This window comes from Pseudopipra pipra, chromosome 7, assembly GCF_036250125.1.
Source record: "Pseudopipra pipra isolate bDixPip1 chromosome 7, bDixPip1.hap1, whole genome shotgun sequence".
Lineage (NCBI taxonomy): Eukaryota > Metazoa > Chordata > Aves > Passeriformes > Pipridae > Pseudopipra > Pseudopipra pipra.
The window spans coordinates 30,846,731-30,862,283 of NC_087555.1; the positions used below are offsets into that span (position 1 = coordinate 30,846,731).

General features: G+C 39.6%; 1 long non-coding RNA gene across 1 annotated transcript; it reads left to right on the forward strand.

Moving 5' to 3' along the window:
* The first annotated feature begins 737 nt into the window (after nt 1–737).
* LOC135417405 (uncharacterized) lies at nt 738–2,820 on the forward strand. The gene is made up of 2 exons (XR_010432018.1): nt 738–1,168; nt 1,856–2,820. It is a non-coding gene; the product is annotated as an uncharacterized LOC135417405 (long non-coding RNA).
* The last annotated feature ends 12,733 nt before the right edge of the window (nt 2,821–15,553 follow it).

Genomic DNA, 15,553 nt, shown 5'->3' on the forward strand with positions numbered 1-15,553 from the left:
GTGTGATGAAAAACTCTTAAAAAACATATTTTAATTAAGAATCCAGCAATTTCTCCTACCTTTTTCTTCCTGAAAGTGTTCTGATAAAACAGAGAATCAATTTGTAAGCCCTGTGCTCATCCTAAATCTTCCCTTTCTCTGGAGGCTGAGCCACTTTTGGTAACCTAGTACTTACTGAGGAATAAAAGCATGTAGCTAGGGTATTCCTGTGGCTTGCTGCTGTGCTACAGTGGTGGCTTGTTCATGGCTCATCCATCCCGTTGGTGTTGAAGGCACACATCTGGTCCTGCACACTGCGTTTGTCATTTATCCTCCCGTAACAGGATGTTTCCCAGAAGCAACAGAGGAAAAAGTTAAGCTGGAATGGGGAAAACAATTAAACACATGATTTAATTTATTAGGAAAAAAACCCTTAACAGCATTTAAACAGGAAAAGATAAAGGATGGTTAAGTAGCACATTGCAAGTGATTGAAACTGGAGGAACAAAGGAGTAACCAAGTGTACTTTTTGGTCAAATGATTCAAGAAAAGACTGAGTCAGGAGTGGGGTTTGACCTCTGGAATTTGTTGGGTCTACCACTAGGGCTTGTCTACACAAGACAACTGGAAATTAAGAAAAGGTCTAACCAAAAAGATGAAAAAGTTATTTGGGATTCACTCTATACATCTCTATATTTTTATATATGTGTGTATATATATACATATACACACATATATTTATGATCTCTTCTGGAATAAGTAATCTCTTTTTTCCTTCAATCTAGAGTAAAATAGGAGGAAAAGCCCTCTTATTTCAGCCCAGGAGAAATAGTATGCTATTGTCCCAAAACATCCTCATTTGCACCCTCAGGTGCACAGAGGTAAATCTGTTCTGCAGCTGGTCACACTGTAGGTGTCACAGCTACATGTGGTTTCCATCAGCTCATCTGAGATATTGCTGCAATTAGTAGTGTAAATTAGAGTGGCTTTTAATCTCCTCCTCTGCCTTTATTTTGAGTTACATTCTCTTTTGCTTCCACCTAAGTTTCATCTTTGAGCCCTGATTCACACTCATATAGGAAATGTCAGCTATTGTCTTGTAAGCTCGGTTTGCAGACTGGGATAAGGGTTTGGAAGAAGGAGACTTCCCAGAAGACTGCAAGACCTCGCTGTAACACCACTTTGTCAGGTGAGTACACTGGACACTTTGTTGGTGTTTGATGAGAGAGGAGGAAGGATCATGTCTACTTTTGAGTATTACCTGGCCGTGGGCCAGTTTCCCAGAACTTGGCAGGAGGAGCCCAGCTTCTGATCAGTTTGACTCTTGCAGCCATTTCTCACAGTGATTACATGTTGAGCCCAGACTGAAAAGGAAACAGCTTTTAGGAGGGGCTGCCCTTGCTCGGCGAGCAGTGGCTGTGCAGGAGCTGGGTGTGAGCACCTCGGGCAGCTCTTCGTGCAGAGCAGGATCACACCACTCAGTTGCATCTTGCATCAGTTTGCAATTAGCTTGCATCATTTCACTCATCCATATTGCTTAGCTTGAGATCTGGCATGGCAGGACACTGTTCCTTTTCTTAGTTCTCCTTGCAGCAACTGCTCGGGAAGCACTTGAGCTGGAGCTCCTGCAGTGCAAGGATGGGAGCTTTTCCCTGTTTTCTATGGAGTCGGGACTTTCCTCTGCCTGATGCCTGGGTGTTGGGGCTTGCTAACAGACAGAGCACTGTGCTCTGCCACTGAACCTCCCCATTGATGTGGTGGGTGGGGAAAGAGGTGCGTGGGAGTTGCCTGGTATTTTTATGCTGCAGGTGGTGCTTTAGTTTGGGTGGCATTTGCCCTCTGTTTGTTTTCAGGCTTGTTCTTTTGTGTACATCAGATCTTCATGAAAGGGTGCAGTGCTCTCAAGTGGAGAAAGCAAAAGAAACATAAACATGGACATACAAGTAGAAAGAAATACGGGCAGGTGCTGAGGCCTGAAGCCATCAGTGTTTTGCTCCGCTGACTTGCTCTGCTGGGGGAACATGCACCTCCTGAGAGAGAAGACCTTACCAGTCCCACTGCAGTTCTCAGCCCTATGGCTTCCTCTCCTTCTACACTCTCCATCCATGCCAGCAGTCAGCTGCTGGAGCACACACCAGGCTTCCCCAATCCGTTCTGATGATGACCATGGAGTGCGAATCCTACAGACCTCATCTGAATCCAGCACTGCAGCTTTCTCCATTGGTTTTGCCATCATCTTAGCAAGAGATAAAGCTGAATAATCCCCTAAGTGACACCACCCCACATATAAGGAGCACCCCAACTACTTGTTGAGATGGGTGCTAGCCAGAATATGATATAGATTGATTTAGGTATGCTTTGTGTAAATACAAGTCATTAGGCTCAATACGGGATGAAATTTTATGGCCTGGCTCATGTTGGAGGTTGGGACCACATGATTTAATGGTTCCTTCTGGCTTTAAAATCCATGTGCAGCAAAAAATGCTTACACTAATCTTAGCAATGTTACGTTTTTCTTTCTATTGTGCTGATACTGTAGGTGTTTGTGTTACAGAGATATTGGAAGACTCTGCCCTGAAGGACATGTGCATCTGTAGAAACTGAACTTCAGACTCTGCTGCCTTTAGTAGAGTCTTTAAATGGCTTTAGCAGTTTACAGAATCCAAGTTTTCTCTCTGCTTATTGATGCAAATATCTGCAACAGCCATGCTGAGTTCATCCAGTCTGGGGCTAGGAACAGCCTCATGGAACTCATCTGTCCAGTGAGCTAATAGACTTTTGCTAACTTGTAGGAGTTAAAAGTGTAGAGGAAAAAGAAAACAACACCCTCAAATTGCAAAATATATAAAACTAATTAATAACTTTAGGGAAATGGAAGAGCCATGAGAAGAAAAACAAGCTAAATTAGTCATATGATTTATTTGTTGTGAATGATTCACTCCATTACTGGCTGCCTCCTCCACAGGCCATAGAAGCTAATATATAAACTGATAGAGGAAAGGTGAGATCGATAGAGAACAACCTCTCCCTCCTCTCCAGGGAAAATAGGTCACCTGTCCCTGCTATGCTGCTTTCTGGGCACAGAACACATCTCAATAGACTGAGCATTCATTTACAGCTAATGAAGTTTGTGTTTTTCAGGGCAAAATTTTCCTGAGGAGTGTTTCCCTTTTTTTCCATCGGCTCTGGAAAAACTGTGCTCACAGTTTGGCTGGCTCCCTTCCCCCGTCCTGGCAGCTCTCATTGTTCACAGATGATGGCTGTTTGCTGGCCTATGCAAAAAAAAAAAAAAAAAAAAAAAAAAAGAGATTTTTTTATCTAAATGCAGTATGCTTTAAACTGTTGGTACTGGGGAGGAAAGATCCTCAGGATTTGCTCAGCATGGGACTGGCTGCTTGCTCTTCAGGTGAACCAGGATGGAGTGAACCTCTGGGTCCAGGGTGTGACTGAGTGGCAGGGGTGCAGGGTGCTTGGTAGGTGCACTGGTGCTCCTCATGTTGCCATAGTTACTTACACCCCATGGCCATGAGATGTGGGTTTTTTTCCTTTCTCCACATCCCACTCCAGCCCTGGTGCCACCCCAGGCACTGGGAAGCCCAGCTGTGGCCCTGCCTGCACAGGAGGGTACTGATCTGCAGGAAGTTGCAACTCTGAGAAACATTCTGAGGCCCCTTTTAGCTTCTAATGAGCAATAATATTATCTGTGGTGATGTCTCTGCTGAATTTTCTTGTACCCGGCACAACCCACTGTTTATCATGTGACTATTTATAAACTGCTGCTGAAGCTTCATAAATGGTTTTTGCTCATTGCACAAACTGGAGCTGAACAGCTGGAAACTGTATTGCAAGCACGGCCCGAGCTGAGCCTACACAGAAATTACACACAAAACTTCTGTGGATGGTATTTATTAGAGAGCTGGTGGAGAGGAGTTGCCAGCTCTGGATGCTGAATGCATTCAAAATTTGGGAGTGTGGGGTTTACTTGCCAGTTCATCTTTAATTAATTACAGAGGACAATCAGGGGAAGAGGCTGCTGCTGGACTACCTGACTCAAAGGGCAGTTAATGTGCTAATGGAGATGTTTGCTTCTGTGCTGATGGGCTGAGCTGTTCCCCCACCATGACTCTTCCATGGCCCATGGAGGTCAGGCCCCTGTGTCCTGCTTTTAGCACACAAGACAAAAACTCCCAACAAAACCCCACGAATGGGCACATCAGCCAGCAGCCATTTCAAGTAGGGAGCTGAGGAATGGATGGGATTGGGGATGGCATGCTCCTGGCTGTGCTTCCTCCGTGCACCCCAAAAGGAGTTTTGCAATGTTGTGTACTCCTGGTGTATTTGGTTGTAGGTAAATGTCAGCCTTTATGCTTCTGCTCACTTGATGGTTTCTGAGCAATATACATAAAAATAAATAAAATAAAAGAGTGCAAAACAGCTTAGTGTATAATTATATTAAGTGGTTGGGAATAAAGAGCTCTGGTTTTGCAGATTTAAGAGCTTTTTCAGTTTGAAAAAAAGAATTTCAAAGATCCTGTTTTAAAAAAGAAGGAAAGAATAAAAGGAAGGAAACATTCCAATCATTTTTTAGATTACAAAGGCTTTCCAGGCAGCTCTGGTGTATATATACAACATAGAGTCTCACAGTTTCTGGAGAAACCGAAGACCTCACTCAACATGAAGTCAGAAGAGAGTGTATTGTGTGAAAACATTGGTCATGAGGTCAGATCTTCAGTGCCAATGTTGTGCAAGTACAACTGCGTTTGATGGCCACACCTCTGCTACTAGAGAACATTTGTCACCCTTAAGCCGTGTTTCATGTTGAGTTTGGTTCAGGATAGATGTTCTAAAGCCTGCTGTTGAAATTCAGGAGAAAGGAGTAATCCGCTAAAAGGAGCTTGAATCATGCTCAACTTGAATGAGATCCAGACCAAAATGAACAACCTAACCACCATCTTTTGTGAAAATTTAAAATCAGAGCCATGCCTGAATTTTGTGGACAACATTACATTCACACTTAAAAGATTTCTGCAAATCTCCCAAAATGTACTTCAGAAATCTGTATGTTTAAACATAATCGCTTCATTCAACTTTGCTTCTAACTGCAAAGAAATAAGCAAACCAGAAGCAGAACCCACAATGCACATTAGGATTTGGTTTGCTTCAGTTTAACCCAATTCTTACTATGTAGTTAAACAAAACAGATGGCAGTCACCAGGTGCACTGAGCCCAAATACACCACATGAGTGGATCAGCACAGCTCATAGCCAGCTCTTGAAGTCCCCAAGCCCCTACTTGCTACCACACAGTGACCTAGTCCAAGTGTGTACCATAGTATTGAGTCTCCTCAGGCTTGAGAGGGAAGAGGGAAAAGCAGAAAAATAGTTAACTTACATGGTTTTTTCCTCTCATTTTTTTCTATCCTTTCTTTAAACCCTGATGTAGAATAAGTTACCTGGACAGAATACAAATATACAGTTATAATACATGACAATGCAGCAAAATCCTGGACTCTGTCAATTACTGTGGTACTGTATATTTTTATTTTATTCCTTTGGGGAAATATATCATTCAAGTAAAAAAATCATTTGGACAGTGCAACTACACGGAGAATATCCAATGCATGAAGACACCTTTGCAGTGAACTGCACACAAAGTGATATGGAAAATGGTATGAAACTGTGGGAAAACTTCCCAGTCTAATTGGTGACACAGTGCTGCCAAATGAGTGTCTCTCTAGAACACACTTGTTGGCATAAGTCACCTTCAGAGATCCCTGCTGATACTTGAACTTACAAGGGACACAGCTGACTTTTTTGTAGTAGCAGTACTTCGAAGCAGTGGAAAAAATCCATCACAGCAGCCAAATTGAGTTGGGCAGCAGAAACCTTAGCACCTGGGAGAAGGAGCTGCTTGGGAATGTATGGGGCAGGGCTGAAAACCACCTCCAAATTATTTTGTTCAAGACTAGAAGACCTGCCCACTAACATGTGTGAGACAGACTTGGGTAGATCAGAGTGAACTGTTTTTGAAAGGAGGACATGAGCCAAAAAATGTATTTTGGTTACCTGGCACTGACTTCAAAATTAAGATTGAATTATTTTGAATTGTGTGGCTGAAGATTTTTGAGTGAGTTGGCAGAGAAAAAAGAAGAAGCAAATAATCAGGGGGTGGTTTGTCAGGTTGGGGTTTTATACTCATTACTTAAATGCAGAGTCAGGGAAGGGAGACCTCAATTCCCTCCTCTCCCTGTGGGAACGTGGACCTCTGGGCTTTGCTCCTGGTGGACATTCTGAGCCCAAAGGCTGCGACAGGGCTGCTCTCATGGACCACTTCCCATATGGGTCTGCTTTGCATAAGTAATTAAACATCTCTGGATGCAGGGAGCTGTATGGGGGCCTTATGCAGCCTCTGCACTGTGAACAGGTCAGCCTACAAGATGGGACTTTCATCTCGTGGATGAGATTTGTTTTGAATTGAATGCTGAGCCAGTGTTACTCAATATGGGAAAATTCCCAAGTAGTGGGATATTAGGCTTGAGGTTTTCAGTTGGGGTGGATGACACTTTTCTTCTTGAGCTGATACTGCCAAGAAAGGATCAGTCAATTTCCATAACTCCTTTAACAATTTTGCCCTTCCATCTCCATTTACCTTCATATCTTTTTAATAAAAAATAGGGACTGCAATAACTTTTGCATCAAGAGATATGCATGAATTGTGAATTACTGACTTTAATATAGCACGATTGTCTGAGTCTGTCAAAGCTTTTAGAACTTGGTACACAGGTCTGTATACAACATGTCAGTTATTTTGCCCTTTCAGTATCTCCTTTTTTTTTTTTGGTTTCTACAATATATTATTAAAAAATTTAAATGAAATTAATCTTTTTCAGGCAGTAAATGAAATAAAGATCACTCTGGAGAAAACGTTGTGCTTTATTTTAACTACAAAATAAATCATAATGGAGATGACATGTTTTCAGGCATGTAGACCAGTCAGTGTATATAAAAATGCACTCAATCTTTTAGTTGTATCTAGGCTTTGAGTAGTGGTTTCTCTAATAGCAATCAAAATGTTTCCACACTCAGAAAAGCTTTCACCTTTTAAAAAATATTTTTCTTTGACAATCTAGGTGACCAGCTAAGCTGCATCCTCGGATAACTGAAGAAAATAAGCGGCAGTGGCAGGGTCTGCCTGCGGGAGAAACAGGCTGTGGGTGAGGGTCGGGGCTGGGCAGCTCTTTGCAGAGGGAGGACTTGGAGGTAGTTTCCCTTGTTCCTTTGCATATTCATGTGATGGACCTGACTTAAATCACAGTTTTGCTTTGTTTTCTTAACAGATTCCACTGGGTTAATTATGTGGAAAAATTGGTAGCAGCATATATCCAACTCTTCTCTTGTAATAAATTAAAAATTCCTTTAAAATTCCCATTATTTTGTCATTTTCAAAAAAAGACTCAAAAGTAAATGTTGATTTTAATATGGCTGTGATGATTGTCCGAAAGTGGATAGAATACCAACATATCTTTTGATAAATACTTATGAGCTATTGATTAAAAAAAGAAGTTGCAGACCTTGTGGTGCAAGATATGCCTTGTATTTGGGAAGCTGTATAGACATCTTTATATTAAATGTATTCACAGCACCTCAAAAGATCATGCTGGAACTGTAAATTGTAGCCCTCTAGCAAAAGTTTAATGTTTATTTAAAGGGGGCAGCTTTCTATTACATTGTTTGAACAGATCTCCTCAGACAATGATCATAACCTCATTCCCTTCTCCTTCACACTCAGGTTATGATATCTATACTCTTCTTATCGCATATGACTTCACTTTTATGAGCTGTCTCTGGCTCTCACCTGATTTTATGCTTGAAGTCAAGAGGGATAACGTGAAGCCCCGAACAAAATGACAGCCTCAGATTTTTGAGAACTACTTGCAATGGTCAGATGTTTGAGCTCGGGCAGGGAGATGGGATTTTTATTTGATGCCGCCCCGGCGGATGGAGGAGGGAGCTGGGAGTCCCCGCTCAGTGTCAGCACTGCCCCGCGTTGTGCCCTGGAACTCGTGCGGGGGGACAGGGCTCGGGTGCCCCGCGTATGGCGCTCCTGTGACCTTTGTTCTGGGGATGGGATGGCCCTGCACTGTGCACAGTCTGGTGCTGTGCCGCTGCTAGGCTGGGTCTGACTCCTGATCGAGCGAACAGTCCCATCCCAAGCTCGTCTCGCTGCAGCTCAGGCAGCCCCACGTGCTGCCGAAGAGAACTGCGCTCGATACAATGCTGCCCATATGCATAAAGAGGCATATTTTTTGCGGGCAGACATATCAGTCCATGCTGATTTTTCATGCACAGTTTAGAATCTTTGCTTTTGAGAATGAGACTTGTGGCTCCCTAATGTAAACATACAGAGTTTTTCACTCTAGATCTAAAAGCAGACGTTTTTCAAAATATCATTAGTCAGAAAAGCTTCATTCCAGATTTACATGTCAGGGTTTTTTTTTATTTTTAATTGTCGTTGACAATGTCTTTCAGATCTGTTATTGCCTATAATTTCAGCATTTTGTGGAAAGGAGTCTGAAATCTGCATGTAACCTGTACATATTATCAAAGACAAGCCCACCAAAATAATTCAGCAAAAAGTTCAGATATTAAGTTGGTCTGAATAGCTGCTCCAGCCTGTGTAAAACAGCTGCTATCCACTATATGACTAAGAACAAAAAAATGTCTTCACCATCGTGATAAACAAATTTTAATACCCAAGCTACTAAAAATCAATAATGCTACCCTTGAAAAATGTTTAGAAATATATAAGCAGGTTTTTATAGAATGCATATTCGGACAAAAAGAAATGCCTCAGCAAGGAGGTAAAAAAGATCTCAGTCTGTACATCTTTGTGTGTATGGGAAAGGCACGTAGGATCTGGTTCCCAAGCCCAGCAATTCCCTCTCACTCACTGCATTTGGTGAACCTGCAAGGGCAGCAATAACAATCCTGTACTACAGAGATTTCAAATCCTCTTCTATCTAGGTTCTCGTGCTGTGCTCTCATCACTGGGGTTTTGCACCTAGGAAGGGCTAATAGGTACTAATTATGATTATAGCAGCAGCTATTTTTGCTATACTTAGTGTGGTCCCATATGCTTAGGATTCTAGAAGACAAAGGGGACAAATTGAATGATTTTGGATGTGAAATTCATTTGCAGTGCTTTAATTCCTTAATCTAAGACTAAAGAGTGCATTGGATATGCTGGCCTAAGAGTGAATATGCACTGAGCCTCCTGGGGATTTTGTCTAATGTGAACTACCCCCAAAACCTCACAAAATAGTAGAAATAAGATTTTTATTTTCTCCCCTCTCCCCCGCCCCCTTTTTTTTCCCCAACAGAGTAAAATATAATTTTGCTATATTTGTAAATCCATTCTCTAAATGTAAGGAACTGAAGTGCATGTGTGATGTTATTGCAGATTTGAAAAATGCACACAGTAATGAGAAATGAAATTCTCCTCTGAAATGATTCCACTGATTTCAGTGGAGTTAGGCCAGCGGGGAATTTGATCCCTAACAAACTTGTTCAAATTGTACTGAAGTTTCACACTGGAACATATTCGTGAACATCTAGCATGCTTTACAAACGAAAAATTTATTAATTTGATTAAAATGCTTATATACTGTGCTTTCAGTATATATCTTTTCAAATGTTCTATAAAGAATTTAGTATAAATTCCTGAAAATTCTTTGGCAATTGTCTAAAGATATACAAATGAAGTAATACTGCTAGAAGTATAAAAAGAAATTAATTGAAAGTCTAGAATTAATGTGACTAATTTCAAATTAAGGCATACTTTTAAAAATATTTTGCCAGGAAAAAAATAACCTAAGGTTCCATACTTGTGCACAGTTTCAATTTTTTTCTATCTCTCTCTTTTTTTTTCTTTTGCTGCAGGCTCAAGCATAATCTTATAATACCAATAAATGAAAAATATGCATTGAGGGAATCAATATACTGATTGTATGACTTTTTTTTTAAACAAGGTTCATTTTGCGGTGGCAGATTAATTTGTGTTTTTGCTTAACATAAAATTGTCTTTAGCCTTAATTTAAAAGTAAATTGCTCCTCTAAGACTTTTGATTTTGTTTTTAAATAATTAACACAGAAAAAAGAGCTTCAAAACAGTTAAATTAATTTAACAACAATAGTCTTTTGAGGTATAAATACAACCGTTTGCTCAATTAAAGCAATAAAATTAACAATAAGCGCACAACGTGAAATAGATTTTAGTATATATCTCAGCCGGGGGACACACCATCCTCACTGCAGCAGGAAAGCACTTCCACTTTCAAAGACTAACTAAATCCCAGGAATATTCAGGTTTCCTCAAAAGCCTGTATTACTGAGTAATAATTTAAATTACAAGTAGCTATTAAAAAATAGAAAATTCAATGTGGAGAATCCTCCACTTAGGCAGGAGAGGAACAGATTTTTAAAATTTCCTTTCCTAAAACAGGTTTTGTTATTTATTTGCCTTCCCCTTGTCCCCTGCATAGTGTTCCTACGGAATATATGCATCACAGCTACTTAAAAGTTCGACAGTAAGAGCACAAATGTCAACTAAAGGACATTATTCAGCACAAAACATCTGCACCAAGATGTGAAATCATGGTAATACTATAAGGAATAAGCTGAGCAAAAAGTCCTGTGTCTAATATTGTTACACAATTTTATATGATAAATAACCAGAACAAATGCTCGCCAGAATTGTGTTTTTGTTCTATCTTATTCTGCAAAACTAACTTGTGAATGACCCCAAAGATAGATGATTTGTTAATTTGCAGATGTCTCTCCACTTTCTTCCCTGTCTCTGGCTGCTTCAGGAGATTACGCATTTACTAACTGTATGTGCATGTATAAAATATCTCTCTCTTAGGCATTTCTCAATCACTCATCGTACCATGTTTAAGTGCTAAATATATGTATTAGGCACACACATGCCCACCCACAAATGTGAGATACATATACATATCTACTAGCTAGACATTCAATTAAATATGTATTGTAAAAGGCATAAGTGATTTCAAAGATTTGAAGACAACCGTGATGACAGTATATATTACTGTTAAATTCACCAAGGCACATCTGCAAAACAGACTAGGGACTTTTCTGTAAATCTTTTCTGGGAAGCTAAAGGTAAATATTATTTGTTTGCCAGAACAGTGTGGAAAAAATATTTATGATTTCAAGAAACAGTTAGTGAAACATTTGCTAAGGGAGTAGCAGTACATTTGCTTTTTAAATGAATTCATCTCAAGTAATCAGGACTTAGTTAAATGGACTAATGCCACTGAACATTGCAGTCTGTCATTTGGGGTGTGAACACTGGCACTCAGAGGATACCTTTTAAGCACAATACATTTATGAACTCATTTCTTTTTCCCTGAGGATTAAAAAAATAATTTTTATGCACAGTATCAGTGGCCTTCTTTAATAATTTCCTCACTGCCGCAGCTTACCTTTAGAAAGGATGGAGAGTTTAGCCTCACATGGTAAAAGTTTTAGCCCTGGGGGGTTTATTATAGTAATATTCCTTTTCAATGCACTGTCCACCATAACGAGTCTTAGCATCTCCTCACCAGGCAGACAAGCAGAGAAGCACGAAAATGAAACAAGCTATGTTTAGCAGAATTTTTACATACCATAACCTCTTTACCATGGTCAGGGAAGGCTGGAATTTTCAAGATGATCTCTTATGGCACAAATCCATTGCAGGACAGAGCTGATTTACAGCTTAGCACCATTCTCCACTCTTCACTGAGAGTAAGTTAAATGACCCAAGAATAACATTAATATGTACTGTAACTAGATAGAATGGTGGTCTAAAGGGTGGTCTAAGGCATTAGCTTTCACCCAAGGAAACTCAAGCTCATATATTGCCCAGAAATACTAATAAGGGTCAAGTATCATTACTATTTTAAGAGGTTGACAATGCAGTGAGTTATGGGGTATGATAGCAAAGCAGGGCTCTACTCCTGCCTTCTATCAGCCCTCTTGTCTCCCCACTGCAATGTTTTGAACAAATCTAGGCTAAATTCAGACTCAATATTTTGCACGCTCTTTTGTGGCTAACCTGGCTTAAAAATACCTACTGAACAATTTTTTTTTTGGCTTGGTTGGGCCAATATGTTTAACCTCAACTGAGTCCTCACAGCAAACTTTTTTTCCTTTTCTCCCTTTCATTGGGAAAGTAATTAAGGATTAAAAAAACCCCACACAAAACCTTCTTGGAAGGAGCTGAAGCCGTAATTTTTAAATCAAGTTAGAAGGGGCACTAAAATATTTCCCCAGTAACAAGAAAGATCTGACAAAACAATAAATAGAAAAGTAAGATGTTGAAATTATTTTAAGACAGATGCCTTTTTAAACTGCATTAAGAACACCTATCACGGAGCCTGATTCCAGCAGTTCCTCACACAGGAGGTATTTTATCTTCACAACATCTGGCACTGTCAAGGAGGTACAGTTGTAGACCTTACCAGATGCAGACACTCCATACATAAAAGTACACTAACAAATCATACCATTAATAGCAGCACAACACAAGTGTTTCTTATACATCCATGAAGAGAGCTATTCCATGGTTATGGGAAAGCTTAAAGAAAAAAAGCCACAAAAAACCCCCAACAACCCCCAACAGAAATTTCTTACAACTCCTAAAACGTAAAAATAACTCCAAGAGCTTTATTTTCAGCTTTTTTATAGATGACTGACAAGAAGGCTTTTTTCTTCAGGGTGAAAAACTCCTTGTCCCATAAATCTGTGTGGTTGACATATCTAGGTAAATTTGTATCCTTGCTCAAAGGGATCACTGGTTTTATTCTCTATGGATTTTTCACTCACTCTGTTGTGGAAAGTGAGTTGAGGCAGAGATAAAAATTGCTTGATATTTGAAGGAAGGTTTATATTATTTTATATCATCCACACTGTTCTGTTGTCACTTAGTTTCTTTTATGAACTGTTTAAAACATAATACTATATTACATAAACCTTGCCCATTTTTAAATACGTAGTTTATTTCATACCCTGAAGGTCTTGAGCTCGATGTTCCTCTCACATCCTTGTCTGTTAGTTGGACATAACTATACCAATCCCAGAATAAAACATGAAGGTATTTGGAAGTTATTTTTATATAAAACATGTTATTTTCCCTACTTTAATATTTTATGTATGTATGTATGTATGTATTATGTATTTATTTATTTATTTTAATCGAGGTGTCTCTCATAGTCTCTCTAATATAAATGAGCAGTACTCTGTATTTCAAGTAAGCCTCCCTTGAAGGTAAATCTGAACATTAGTGGCACTAGCATAATTGCCAAACCCCAAGGATTTAGTTTGCATGTGTCACTAGATCCTTCCCCTTTTTATCACACCAGCAATAATCAATAACCCATAGGACTCATCAGTACGATGCATAGGACTTACATGAGAGGCAGAATTTCTATTTCTGATCTGTTTCTCCTCTCCTTTTATTAAATGATTAAGTAAAATAAATAGATCTCAGCGAAATACTATTTTTAAGATCAAAACACTGCTCAGTGTTTTGTAAGATATTATCATAACAAAATGCACAGAACAGCAGCCAGCCGCAGTCCCAAGGAATTATTTTAGTGTATATAATACCGTTCCTCTCAAGGCCGGAGCCATGACATGTTGTCAGGACTGTTTTTTTCTATCTCTGCAACATGCTTTAAAATTTAATTTTCTCCAAAACGTGTGCTGCTTCTTGGAACTGAAGTGATTTTAAGTGCCTGTGCTGTGTTATGACAGCAGTGATGGTGGTGGTGCACGCTTGGCAGAGGGATTAGATATGGGTCAAATGCTTAACCATCTGGATTTACCATGAGTTAAACCTTATTTTTGATACCTCTGTTTAGACTAACTGGAAAGCGATTTCTCCTTCGTCCTTTCCAAACTTTTCCCTCTCCTCTCCAGGCTGGTGTGGCTGTGGAGCCGCACTACTCCTACCACCCTGTGGCAATCGCATGCCATGACACACGTCAGCTCAGCCTGGGCTTCTGGCAGCGAGCTGCAGCCATCTATAGAGTTGTTTGTCTTCTGGTGATTAATTCTAGGAACAATTAACGTTTTTTCTTCAATGCAAATAAAACACACGTAGGTGCGGAGAATTAAGATAAGAAAAAACCCTCTGTAAAAGAGATTACTACTGCTAAACTCTTTTTGGATGTGTAACTAAAACTGTATTAAAATAACTCTTAAATGCTGGAAGCAATAGACTCTGGTTTTGTACCCAAGGTATTCGTATATTATAGAGATAGAAGATCTTAATGAAAATATCTGGGCAGTACTTTAGACATGTCTATTTGCTTACTTAACATATCAGGAGATGATGAATACAAGAAGTTATCCTGATCAAAAAAAGAAAGGTTAATACAATTAAAATTTTCTCACTGCATGCACATTTCACAAATTCTCTGCATTTTATATGTAGCAGATGGTGTTCAAACAAATCAAAAAGCTGAAGCTAAAAAAACCACCCTGATGGAGAAACTCATATATTTCTTCAAACGATAAGATGAACTGCAGATGTTTGTTGAAGAGTACTGCTGACGCAGGCGACCTAAGAAGCAAAGGCTTGAAAAGAAGAGTCCAGTTGTGTTTAGCACTGGCCAACCACGCTAGCTGTCACTGCATGATTTATGAAGGTTGCTTGCTAGATTTTATGTCGACAGACAAATTGTGATTAAAAAAAGCCTGACCAGTTGCCTATGTTAACAGGGAACACGGCAAAACACTAGCTTGCAGCATACCTTGCACCCCACTTGCAAGTTTAGCTTTACTGGGCAGACAAAGATATTTAAACAGCATAACTCACTTCCATCAATCTTTCAAAGTTTTGACCAACGTGCCTTCATGCTTCTGCATTTTGTCCACATGGTTCTCGGTAGTGCTGCTAAAATACTGTGCTTATCTGACACCTGCAGTCAAATTAATCCCAAGTTAAGCCTGACAAAGTCACTAAACGGAAAACAGTTGTCTGTTTAAGAACTTGGAAATCAGACACAAAACCAGCTGCTTGATACATGGTTAAAAATCATTAGCGAACACTTAAAAATTAATTTCAAGATTATGCTTGATAATGTTTGCAAAACCTACAATTAAGTCGGTGTTTTGCTGGGGGAAAGTCGCACCCTTATGTGTCAGTGTTTCCATGTAGAAAATCACATATTCTTACAACTTGTTGCAACTTGGCTGTAAATATTTACTCTAGACAGCAGTTTAGTATACAATGTTACAACCAAAAGCAAATATTTCACACCAACTTTCAAATATATGGATTTTCTGATTTGTAAATGATTCAGGCAGCCTTTCCCCTCCCTTAGAACTGCTAACTCAATCTATAAACATAAATATACTATTTCAGAGGAGAAAGGATGCAAATTACACATCAGCACAGTAGTCCTCAGGGAGTTTATTATGGGGTAATTGAACAAAACAAGGGCCAACTTCTGGCCTGATTTACAGTCTCAACAAATCTATTGACATCAGCAGAGGTCTAAGGCAAG